The sequence below is a fragment of the Muntiacus reevesi genome, chromosome 3, assembly GCF_963930625.1.
Source record: "Muntiacus reevesi chromosome 3, mMunRee1.1, whole genome shotgun sequence".
Classification (NCBI taxonomy): domain Eukaryota; kingdom Metazoa; phylum Chordata; class Mammalia; order Artiodactyla; family Cervidae; genus Muntiacus; species Muntiacus reevesi.
The window spans coordinates 167,968,593-167,981,434 of NC_089251.1; the positions used below are offsets into that span (position 1 = coordinate 167,968,593).

At 43.6% G+C, this 12,842-nt stretch overlaps 1 protein-coding gene across 3 annotated transcripts in view; it reads right to left on the minus strand.

Annotated features, from left to right (window-relative positions):
• Positions 1-12,842, minus strand: part of SCAF8 (SR-related CTD associated factor 8) — a 208,354-nt gene that overhangs the window by 12,251 nt on the left and 183,261 nt on the right. Inside the window, exons 21-22 of one of the 3 annotated variants that reach the window (XR_010662459.1) lie at positions 9,104-9,185; positions 1,105-1,265 (exon numbers count right to left, since the gene is read on the minus strand). The gene's annotated coding sequence lies outside the window, so the exon portion shown is untranslated. Of the gene's footprint in view, positions 1-1,104; positions 1,266-7,503; positions 7,591-9,103; positions 9,186-12,842 lie in introns of those variants that run through there. The other 2 variants (XR_010662460.1, XR_010662458.1) reach the window with 2 other exon arrangements.

Sequence of the window (12,842 nt, forward strand, 5' to 3'; positions counted from 1 at the left end):
AGGAGCCTGGTAGGCTGCAGTCCATGGAGTTGAAAAGAGTCGGATACGACTGAGTGACTTTCACTTCACTTCAGTGACCCTTTCGTGAATTTTATCATTAAAAGCCTTCCAATGTAATTAGGGGGAAATTAGTTTGAAATATTTTTAAAGGAAAGTTCTTCATCTATCATCCTCTAAAGATTTATCGCCATTCTCTGAAAGTTATTTACAAAAATAGAGAACAAATCAGCATACAGTTATCATCTGGTATATAGGAGGTGTTATTAATATAAAATGAGTATAAGCACCTCTGTCACTAAAGATTCAAACACCTTAAAGAACCCACCTGTCTTCCCTTCTTCCCAGGGAACATCATTATAGATGATAGGAAAGAACATACAATGATACAACTATGGGTTTTGTTTGTTTACACACGTGGACAGGGGTAATATATGACTGTATAGGGTTTGTCTTTAAAAAATTTTGGTTTCAAATGTAAGCAATTAGATATAGCTCAAAAAAATAAAAAACCCTTGTCTTTTTTTTTTTTTTTGATCACTATGTTTTTAACAAATTTTCTACATTATCCTTTCAGGAGAAGGAACTTAGAATTGAAAAGGTATCAAAGAACTACTTCGGTTCAAATGTACTGATATTAGTAGAGGGAAAACCATATGAGGTCAGACTGTTCGTGTACAAGTGCTCAACATACAGCCTTGTCCTGGAATATACTGGATGCTCCTTAAGTGTTACTTTAGTGGATGAATGACTTAAAGATGATGAATTCAATCACTATATAGCAGAAGAAAAAAGAATATTATTCAGTAGACGAAGGAAGACAAGAGAAAACAATTAAAATTAGAGTCTGAAGGTCTAATTTACTTGACATGTTTCTGCTGTGCTAATCTTTTTCTTCTCTGTCTCTGCCTTTAATCTCCTGGTGACCAGTGTTCGCATCACACAAAGGAGGGCTGCATGAACAGGAAAGGATAAAAGTACCAGCCGCCACTGCAGGTACCTATTTTGATGTTATTGTCCAGTTGCTCAGCCATGTCTGACTTTTTGTGACCCCATGGACTGCAGCACACCAGGCCTTCTTGTTCATCACCAACTCCCAGAGCTTACTCAAACTCATGTCCATCTAGTCAGTGATGCCATCCAGTCATCTCATCCTCTGTCATCCCCTTCTCCTCTTGCCTGCAATTTTTCCCAGCATCAGAGTCTTTTCCAATTAGTCATTTCTTTACATCAGGTGGTCAAAGTATTGGAGTTTCAGCTTCAGGTACCTGTTTAGTTTGTTGATATTAATAAAAAAGAAGAAAAAAAAATGTGCTTAAAGATCATGAAGACCAGCCCCTCATGTTGCAGATGAGAAAAGTAAGAAATCAAATGATTTGACTAAGGTCATAGGCACAGCCAGGTAAATGTAAGGAGTATCATTTTATTATTTATTGCTTTGGGGGCAGGGCTATATTATGTTAAATAAACTTATAGACCTGCCTGATACCAGCTCCCCACCCCCAAATATTGGATCGAGTTTGTTTGGTTTGACCAACCCACTGATTGTTTTTACGTTGATTTTGGTAAGAATGCTAGGAAAATAATGTTCTTAAAATTTTACTTTGCACAAAAATGATTGGGGGAGTGCCTGTTAGAAATGGATCTTTCTAAAACTCACAGACTTAGAGAATGAACTTATGGTTGCCAGGGGAAGGGATAGTTAGGGAGTTTGGGAAGGTCATGTACACACTGCTATATTTAAAATGGATAACCAGCAAAGACCTATACAGCACATGGAACTCTGCTGAATGTTATATGGCAGCCTGGATGGCAGGAGGGCTTTGGGGGAGAATGGATACATGTATATGTATGGCTGAGTCCCTTCGCTGTCCACTTGAATACCCCAATGCAAAATGTTTTTGGTATTTTAAAAAAATTTTTTAATTAAAAAAAAGAAAAGAAAAGAAAAGAAATGCATCTTTCTGATGCTGAATTCCTGAGAGTCTAATTCTGTGGATCTGGAGTGAAGCTAAAGAATCTGAATTTTGACAAACACATCCAGTGACTTGGATGCAAAAAATTACTTTGAGAAACACTGTTCTCAAGAGCCTGAGGTCAGTCAAGACCCACCTCTCAGCAACAGCCTTGGAAAGCCCCTCTGACGGATTTACAGAGCTGCTGAAATGAAGTCTGACATGTGGGAGAAACATGTGTAAATCGTGTTTTGAAGAATACTGTGATGTCATCAGCATTAGAGATATATATTCAATCATATACAACTGTATGTTGGCGACAAGAGCTATATTCAAAGTCATTTCTTTTCCTTAACTACTTGGCACCTTGTGAATGTCAAGTTCACTTCTCAAGACCACGCTAAATGCCATGCTCTTAACATAGAAAGACCAAGAGGCACCGAAAGCTTTAAGGAGCTCCATGAGGAAAGGCCAGGCTGGTCCAGTGTTGCTCACAAGTGTACCCCCTGCACCTCTCACTTGCTCTGCACATAGTAGGTATGTGATAAATATATAGTTATAAATCAACCCAACAGAAGGGGAATATGAACCAGTATGAATATTTGGATAATTCTTCTGTATAAGTGATAACTTGTGATAATACAACTGATTAGTCTCTTACTAGAAAAATAATTCATCAAGAGGAAGGGGATATAATGTATACATATGGCTGATTCACACTGCTGTATAGCAGAAACACAGCATTGTAAAGCAATTATGGGGCTTCCCAGGTGGTTTCGCTGGTGAAGAGCCCACCCGCCAATGCAGGAGACATAAGAAACTGGGGTCCATCCCTGGGTTGGGAAGATCCCCAAAGGAGGGCATGGCGACCACTCCAGTATTCTTGCTTGGAGAATCCCATGGACAGAGGAGCCTGGTAGGCTATGGTCCACAGGGTCGCAAAAAGTTAGACACGACTAAAGTGACTTAGCATGCACACAAGTAAAGCAATTATACTCCAATTTAAAAATAAATTTTTAAAAAACTATTCACATGTTAAAAAAAAGAAAGAAAGAAAAATAACTCATATGTTTAAGAAGGCGTCAACTACAAGTCTGGGAGGAAATGGATGGCAAGAAACCCAAGGCTTGAGGAGAAAATCAGACCTTTCTTCCATGGATCGGTCTCTGTTTCTGATTCCCTAAAGTTTCCATTACTCGAAACCACAAGTTTCTGCAAGGCTCAGTGTATTTTAATTAAACCCCAGCGATGAACACAGACTTTCCAAACTCCGTCCTGGTTTGCACCATCCAGCTTCAAAGCCGGGTTGAAAGAAAACAGTGAGGGGGCCTGATGCTCAGCAAGGCCTTAGAAGTGCGTGTTGCCCTTGCCCAGAACAGAACCACAGAAGAACGGCGCGGACAGTTACCCTGAGTGCATATAATGGCACTTAATGATCATTTCCTTGCCTTCTGGGATTGGCGTTTGGTTCTTTATTCGCCTGGTCTGTGTTTACAGAGCAAAACTCTTGTCTGTGTGACTCAGGCCATGAAAATGCTTGACTTGGCAACCCACGTGGGTATTCCCCACACCGGCCTCAGCCCAGGGCCCAGGGAAGGGAGAAGGCCGGACCTCACATCCCTCCCTGATGCCATCTGTGATGTCCCCGCAGCCCCTGCCAGCAGCCACAGTGGAGGGAGGCTGCGAGGGGAGGCTGTGTCCCGAGTTAAACTCTGCTCAGAGAGGCGGGTTCACAAAACCACACAGGACCCACGGGGAGACTGCCTTCTTTCTCCCTTCTTCCTTTTCCTTTCATGCTTTTTCTTTCTTCTTTTCTTGATCTTTCCTTTCCTTTCTCCCCTCCTGCGCCCTCCTTCTTTCTCTGCAGGTCTCTCTTTTTATTTTTTAAATTTTTATTAGAAAGAAAAAAAAATTTTTTTTTGGCCTCACCGCACAGCTTGCAGGATCTTAGTTCCCCAACCTAGGATTGAACCCGGAGCCCTCAGCCGTGGAAGAGCAGAGTCCTAACAACTGGATCGTCAGGGAAATCCCTCTCTGTGGGTCTCTTGTGAAAAGGAAAGGCTCAAAAATCTCAAAGAAATATTCACGTAGCAGGCATTTCTGTGGCCAGCACTGGCCTCTCCCAGCTCCGTGTCTCTCTCCAACTCAGACCTTTGCTTTCCACATCAGAGACACAGGTAGCTCTTATGCAAAAGTAAAAAGAAACCAAGAGGAAAATCCAACAATGAACCGTTAGAGGATAGCCACAACTATGCTTTAATCTGAGCAATGTGGTCTGAAGGTTACCTGCTTGGTCTCTGCAGATTAAGTGGGTGTCACCCACAACACCAGTTAGTATCCTTGGCAACCAACTATCACTCAAAGAGGCTGGAGAGATTATCCTGGTTCAGGACCCTGAACAACCTCATACTTGAAACACGTACTATGCAATGACTTGTGGCCTCTGAACACAATTACGACACACACTGAGTCTGCCAAGCTCACCCTGTAGATGAGGGAAAAAATACATAGTTTAAATATTAAACAATTCAACTTGCAGGGCAATCAGACCCAAAAGGGGATCCGGAAACCAATTTGCAGCCAGCACAAGTTCATGGCACAGAAAAGACTGAGTTTCAGCTAACAGGTCTCTAAGGCCATTCATCCCAGTAATGACATGGTCCCCAAACATGCATCTGGAAACTGGATTTCAGCCACGGGGCCATAAAGATAAAGTTCAGGAAGTGAGTTGGTATCTTCACTTTAGTGCACTGGTTTGAAACTCTCAGGTCAGCATGAGCTGGTGAGTTTTAAAGGGGAATTGGAGATTTGGAAACAGCTCCAGGCTTGCTGCCTTTTCAGAGTTCAAAGCCATTGTTTTCCTGAGTGTTCACTGCCAGCATCCCAGCTCTGCCATCCATGAATAGGTGCACTATTCATAGGTGACTTGTGGTAGGCAAATGTCAAGTGCTCAACCCAGGAAAATTGTTATCTGAATGATTTACACACACGTCCTGAACCCCAATGGACACTAAACAGAGGGATGCTTTTCTAATAAATCTTGCATTCATCAACATTAATTTAAGGGAATCTGAGTCGGCAGTCAAGAGTCCGCTTTTCAATAAAGCAGCCAACTTTTCTTCTATTAAATTTTTAGGAGACTATATTACCAAGTTCTGGGAAATATCATTGGCAAGAAGCTGAGCTGGAGTAGGTTTAGGAACTCAGTCGTGTTAAGCTCTCTCCCCCAAACACATCCGGGCCACGAGCACACGACGGATCAGGCAGTCAGATGGTGTCACTGCTTCCAAGGCCTCCGCGGTGGTCTCTGCCCGGCCACCACCCCTGGAAGGAGGACAGAGAAATACTGCAGCGGCAGAGGACAGGCCCAGAGGCTGTGCTCAGCGGAGGTCGTAAAATGAAGAAGCAGCCTGCAAGAAGAAGCCTCCAGGAGCTCTTGGAGCCTGTAATCCATTTGAGAAGGAAAGACGGCGCCCGTGAACGCGGAAGTAACCCTGCTGAGCCGCAGGGACCCTTAATCAGAGGATGGGATGGAGCTCAGGGAGGGAGGGCAGAACAGGTGGGAGTGAACGGGGAGCGTGGTGAGGATGTGAGCTGGAGGCCCCGGACCTGCAGGGGAGGAGGAAGCGCCTTCCAAGGGAGGCGGTGGGAGGAACAGCGCCTTGAAGCAGACATCGTGTTGGGACATGGGGGGCCCTGAGCGTCAAGCTGGCAGTGGCCTGGCCTCTTCTGGGCAACCCAGGGCACCAGTGCTCCCAGAGGGAGGGGGAGAAGGAACCAGTGTTTCACAAAGGCTGATACAGAGGTTGAGCCGGATGGGAAGACGATGCGAAAGCCTGGCGTGGACTGAGCCATCGGAACACTGCAGGCATTGCCCAGGTCCGCGGTTTTGAGCAGGGGGAGCGTACCCCAGGTACACTGGGGTATGCCCTGGGATATGGGGAGGAAATGGCAGAGTTCTTATTTGTACTTGCTTTTTAAATTCTCATCTTTTTTTGAGTATATTTTATATATTTTAAATGAACATACCAGTTTAACAGAAAACATATATACTACAGACTGACTTGTACACCACCCTCATGTTTGTATGTTGAGATCCTAAGCCCCAGTGTGATTTGTAGTTGGAGATGGGGCCTTAAGGAGGTAATGAAGATTAAACAGGGTCATAAGTGTTCACCTGATTTTGATAGAAGAAGGAAGAAGAGACACTAGGGCGCTCTCTCTCTCTCTGCAAACACAAAGAGGCCATGTGAGGACACAGGGAGGTGGTCGTCTACAAGACAAAGAGTCTCATCAGAAACCAACCGTGATGGCACCTTCCTCTTGGACTTCTGGCCTCCAGAACTGTGAGAAGATAAAATTCTGCTCTTTAAGCCACCCAGTCCAGCACGTAATACGGAAACCACAAAAAACTGGAAGAGGGAATTGTACAAACATATCTTGTTAATGCACAGGATCAAAAGAGTCTGGGCGACCATGCTCCGGGTGCTCGGGGCCCAACCAAGAAGGCAGAGAGTGCTAAGAGCTACTTCAGAGGAAAAGTAGGACCGCCGGGAGCCACTGGATATAGAAAACCAGAGGAAGAGAGGAAAGAACGTGGTCTCTGGGTTTTCCAGTCTGGGAGGGGGTAGGCCTATCTCTACCCCATGGGAGATAAGGGATATCCTACAGAAGGTTCAGAGATGCTTATGGACCACAGGAATGACGGATATCCTCCAAACAGGAAAGAGAAATGGCCAGAGAGGGGAAAGCAAAGTGGGGATCCCAGGGCCACAGAGGTCAGGAGAAAAGAAACTTCGGAGGAGGGCGGGGCAGGTAGCATTACCAGGGAGGTCAAGTGGAACGACCCCCAGAAATGCCTTGTGGAATTCCACGAGGAGGTCATTGAAGACTTTTAAAAAAGTGACTTCAGAAGAGGGGAGAGGATGCAAGCTAGACTGTAGGGGGTTAAGAAGGGACAGATGGAGAGGAAATGAAGGCATCAGGTTTTCTTTAGCTTTTAACTATTAAAATGTGTCAAAGGCAGAACCACAGGGGGTGGAAGGTAAGCTTTTCCCTTCATCTCCAACCCCAGAGGAATTCCCTGTTATTAGTTAAATGATGTTAAGTGTTAACTGGAGCTGGAGCGGTGGGCCACAGGGTGCATGGTAAGTCAACAGTAGAGTGGTCAATCTTGTCCCAGAACCTTCCAGACAGCTCTGCCTTTGTATGTGAGTTTGTGTAGGGGGACAGAACACAAGACAAAGCCAGATGGGATACACCATTCTCAAACTCATATGCTGATTAGAAGTCTAGAAATTTCCCGCAAATTTCGTACCTTATTTGATAGTTGAATGTCAGAAGATCTGACATCAACGGTGGGAGGAGGTTGGAGTTCATTCAGGTATCTCAGCCGCCAGCAACAACTGGACACCCAGGAGACGCCTTTGAAGTGGTCTGGCTTTGCCTGGGATGTAACACTGTTTACTATCCACTTCACAAGTGTTCAGATAAATTCAGAGTCAGGTGTGAGAACTAAGGAAAGCTTACAAAAGTCTTTGGGATCCACAGATGAAAGGGGCTGTTTGAGTGCAGAGCGTTATCACTAATGGTGGTGCACACTCAATGAATCAGATCATCCCAGAGAGTAAACCATGTCCTGTGAATAAATTCACTAGCTTTAAAAGCTGTTTTAAACACTTTAGGTGAAAAGCAATAATTCATTGATAATTCTTCAGCAGGCTGTCTTTTCAACTCTAGAATTATCTTACTAGCTCACGTCCTGGGACATGTGTGGACCTCATGCAGAATTTCAACATCTGTTTTTATAGAAATAATGACCTGTTTTATAGAATCAACCTCTCAGGGCTGGAGGGGTCCAGCCCCTTTTGCTCATTAAAGTACCCACTGTGATATCTACAAAAATAGTGGCCTGCCCATGCTCAATTTCTCCAGCCTGACACTTGTTAGCCCCTGTTCTCTCTCCTTCTGGCTAGAGATAGTTTTAAAAGTCTTTTCTATTAACACCAGCTTTTGCATCTTTGCAAGTCAAGGCTCATTTAAGGCTTCTGCTGTCCTAAATCTCTTCTCACGTTCATCCTTGCTTATTCATCCTTCTCTTTCTATGTTTTTGTACGTCTTTCAAAAATCCGATCTCGCTGGAGAAGCCGTAAATTTTCAGCAATAATGACTTAAAATTCTCTTCCCCCAGCAGGAGAGAGAGAAAAGTCAGACTGTTAAGTGGACATGAAGTGGTGAGTGTAGGTACGGAGGTGTGTGTGCAGGGACCACGGGATCCTGGAGAGGCCTGCCGCCCACTATAGGGGTGGGGGTGGGGGTCCTGGAAAGGCTGCCCAGAGGGGCTGATCCCTGAGTGTGTCTTGCAATGCAGTCAGGGGAGGAGGGGGCTGGAGATAATGTCAGACAGAGAACAGCCAAGAGCAAAGACACGGACCCAACAGGTCTAGGAGTGAGGAAGGGGCATCGCGAGATGAGGATGGGGGTGGATATCAGGCCACAGAAACTTGGAAGCCAGGAAGGGAGGCTGGGCTTAATCAGATAGGGGGCCGCTCAGAGGAGTGACAAGGTTGAACATACATCTAATTTTAGGTGGAAGGTGGCAAAACTAGATAGGGTGTGGAGACCGAGCAGAAGGTTAACATAATCAGCCAAACAGGAGCAACAAATGGAGAGCAAATGAGTCAGAAAAAGACTGCTTCTGACACCAGCTCCTTTTTTTCTTTGTATAAGAACTAATGTGCCACCACCCTGGTGCCCTGTGGACGCTAACTCTGTTCATTTTGAAAACAATAAAGGTAACGGAGTCCTTCTGACATTTTTGGTGAGGAGTTTAACCTTTTGAGCTGAGTCACTTATGATCTGATTTTCGTTTGCATCAGAGCCTTGGTGGGGGGGCGGGGGGTACCTGGGAGGGTAGTACTGCGAAGAAACAAAAGAGGAGCTCTGTATTAGGGAGCTGGTAGCACAGAACTGTGCTGCTAACCTCTCCAAACTAAGCATTTTCTTCTAGACATCGGAAAAAAATCTTGACTTCCATACCAATGCAGCAAAGGTGTTCCTAACTACCCTGCTAACTTCAGGACAGCCTGCTCGTTGAGAAATAGGGAAGATGGGCAAGTCCCAGCTGGTAGCAAAAGAAATTCACTACTGACCTTCTTAAATTTAAACCAGAAGAGGAAAGACTTCAAATTCTGCTAGACTTTGAAGCTCCATTATCTTCCAAGTCATTCTGTCCTAGAAGAAAACAGCAAACGGGCTCATTACATTACTCATATGTGAATGATCAATTCACAACACATTAAATGAAGAGATTACAGTTCATGGACCAAGTAACGTACAATTTAGGACAATTGTACTATCACTGTGACGATGCATGCAAAAGCCTCATTTTTGAAGTTCTATTTCTGAAGATAACAGATAATCTGACTTCATTTTGGTGATCAGGTCAGCCAAGCACCATTTGGCATTTCTGAGAGTGGCAAGCAACGATTATCGAGAGAAAAGGTTGCAGGCACTGTATCTGATTCAGACTCTGCAGCTGAGAAAAGTGAAATGTTATTTCCCTGTTGATTAATATGATCCAGTGAATGTGAAATGGATTTGAAAGCCCATATTGTAATCACAGGATTTGGGGAATGGAGAGGGGTCTCCTTTCATAGATGAAGAGATAAGATCCAGAGAGGCTGTCCCACTCACAATCTAGTGGTCAGTAACTGCGGATCAAACCAGAAGTTCTTCCACTGGTGCTCTTTCTGCTACATCAGACTTCATTTAGGCGTAATCTTTCTAATATAATAGTTCTTATGAAGACCTCTGAGTTACAAAATATGCTAAACTTCACATTGATTTTACATGCATAGTCTTTTAAAATGTGGAAGTCATTTCCATTTTTGCCACAAAATTCTAATAATGAGCTCGTCCCACTCTTTATGGAGAAATGAGTCCCACTAGGGTATGGCAAGGGATTCCCAGGTGGCGTTAGTGTTAAAGAACCCACCTGCCAATGCAGGAGACATAAGAGATGCGGGTTTGATTCCTGGGTTCGGAAAATCCCCTGAAGGAGGGCATAGCAACCCACTCCAGTATTCTTGCCTGGAGAATTCAATGGACAGAGGAGCCGGTGGGGGGGGGGGGGTGCTACCGTCCATAGGGTCGCAAAGATCCCTAGTCTGGGAAGATCCCACGTGCAGAGGAGCAACGAAGTCCATACACCACACTTGCAGAGCCCACACTCTAGAGCCTCTGCTCTGCAACAAGAGAAGCTACCACGGTGAGAAGCCCGGACACTGCAACAAAGAGTAGCGGTCACTGGTCACAACCAGAGAAAGCCCACACACAGCAATGAAGACCCAGCACAGACAAAAAATAAAGAAAGAAAGTAGAACAGAATGGAAAATATCAGAGTGTGTGCAGTCAAGGTAAGGCAACTCACATGGATACATGTCTATATCTCTGTATCAATCATTTATATATATATATATATATCTGTGTGTGCTGGTTTGCAATGGAAAACACATTTCTTTTGTAGGTGATGGTGAAATGTGAAAGCTCTCAAGTTACAGAGCAAAGTGACAAGTGCTCTATTAGAAGGCTATACAGAATGGTAAGTGTGAACAAGAGGGAGTGTCTGCCCGCAGATTAATTTTCACTTAGTTCCAGAGTAAGCTGGGGACTATTTTGATTCCTCGTGAAAGACACATCTCTTAAGGATGGGATGCTCACATCTAATGCTCAGAGTTAGGAAGAGCTTGAGAAGGGCTGGTGTGAATTTTCCAGGACTAGCGAGGAAAACAGAGTGGGGTTCCCCCCTCTTGCATAGTCTGGGAAAGAAGATGGCACCCATGAAGACACAAAAGGCCTGGTAACACCAATGGAGCCAGAAGAGGGAATTAAACCTCAAGGAGATGGAACCCAAATCTAGCCTGAATTGCCAGAACTGTGGAAACTGCTAGGAAGTCTCTTAACCCCCACCACCCCACTGTAATCTTCTCAAGAATAGTGCCTCCCTTGGGACGACAGGTTACTGTGACCTTTCTGATGAGGATAAAACAGTGACTCAGTTTTCCTTCCTTTTAATGCAGTTTCCTTCAGATATATCCTAGATACCATGCTTACAGATACAGGATTTGTGGCAATCTACCAGATGGCCACTTGGTATCTGAGTACGGACTCAGGGCAAAAGAAAAACCATCTTCCTGCAGAGGAATCTGAATGACTCATATTGTAAACCTCTCTCATGTGGGTTTAAGTGACTATCCAATAAGACAGCTCAGGATGGCAGTTAAGTTCTCAGTGTCATCCTGGTAACTTGGTTATTACATATTTATTTTTTAAGAAGCAACGCCATGAGATTATGTCAAGATTAATTATCCATTATTTAACTCATATTTTTCACAGTACAGACTTATGTGATGATTTTAAGAATTGGCTACTATACAAAATAAACAGCTCCAGAAATGTATAGAAAAATAATGACTAGATGTTTATAATTTAGGTTTTTTCACTTAACACCTATGTCTTTAATAAGTTCCTCTTCACCACCAGCTGAGGAAAGAACACTAGCATATGATAAAAGCAGAAGAGATACTTTATGTGGGATTTTTTTATTCTATAAAAACACAAATAGTTCATGAGAAAGAGCATCTCATGAACTAAAAGTTATTCTGCAAGTATTTGCCATTTTAGTTATTATTACCAGTGCTAACAAACCATTATCAGGTAAAAATGCAAAATATTAGGACCCACAAGTAAATGAAGTTATATTTGATGAACCCTGGGAGTATGCATTTTTTCCACACCTTTTTATTTTTCACACCAAAGACTCAGGTTTAACTAACATTTTCCAGAATCAAGATTAATAATAAGGTAGAGAGTTTAATAAATAATCACTTTTCACAACAAAAGTGTGGATGGACTGTGAGAATCAGGTGCAGAGGAACTGTTGCCGTGCCCAGCATTAAATGGTGGCAGAACCAGAACAGAAAGACAGATCCCGTCACACCAGAGCTCTCGAGCTTTAAGTTCTAAGCTTGCTCGTGATTTTAGTTTTGGGCTTTTCTTACAGAGCCATAGCTGTTTTTCTGTTCTTTGCCTAGAATAATCCATGTGTCGCAGGGTTTCCCTGGTGGCTCAACTGGTCAAGAATCCGCCTGCATTGTGGGAGACATGGGTTTGATCCCTGAGTTGGGGAGATCCCATGGAGAAGTGAAAGGCTACCCACTCCAGTATTCTGGCCTGGAGAATTCCATGGACAGTCCATGGGGTCACGAAGAGTTGGACGCAACTGAGCGAATTTCACTTTCACTTTGACTATGTGACATAATGATTATGTATATAAGGGCATGCATGCATGCTAAGTCGTTTCAGTTGTGTCTGACTCTTTGAGATCCTCTGGACTGACGCCCGCCAGGCTCCTCTGTCCATGTGATTCTCCAGGCAAAAATACTGGAGTGGGTTGCCATGCTGTCCTCCAGGGCATCTTCCTGACCTAGGAATCAAACCTGCTTTTCTTATGTCTCCTGCATTGGTAGGTGGGTTTTTTACCACTAGCACCACCTGGAACCTGGTATATAAGCACACGTCACAAGATCAGTGGTATCAGAGAATGAAAAGCTCCCCTGTATATTAGCCAGATAACCTCAACCTTTCAGCCGCTAGTATAGATTCAAATGCAACTTTCTGGCTTCTTAGCATTTTTAATTATGTCTGTTTTTAGATTTGACCACATTTCAATTAAAATTAGGTATTACCACTGTGTTTGCAAAAAAAAAAAAATCTCAAAATCATAGCTTACACAAGGTAATTGAATGTGTTGCTTGTAGAATTTGGCTTAAATACTTTAAGTCCTACTTAAAGGTCATTCAGTAGATAAATTTTAAGGAGTTAAAGGAA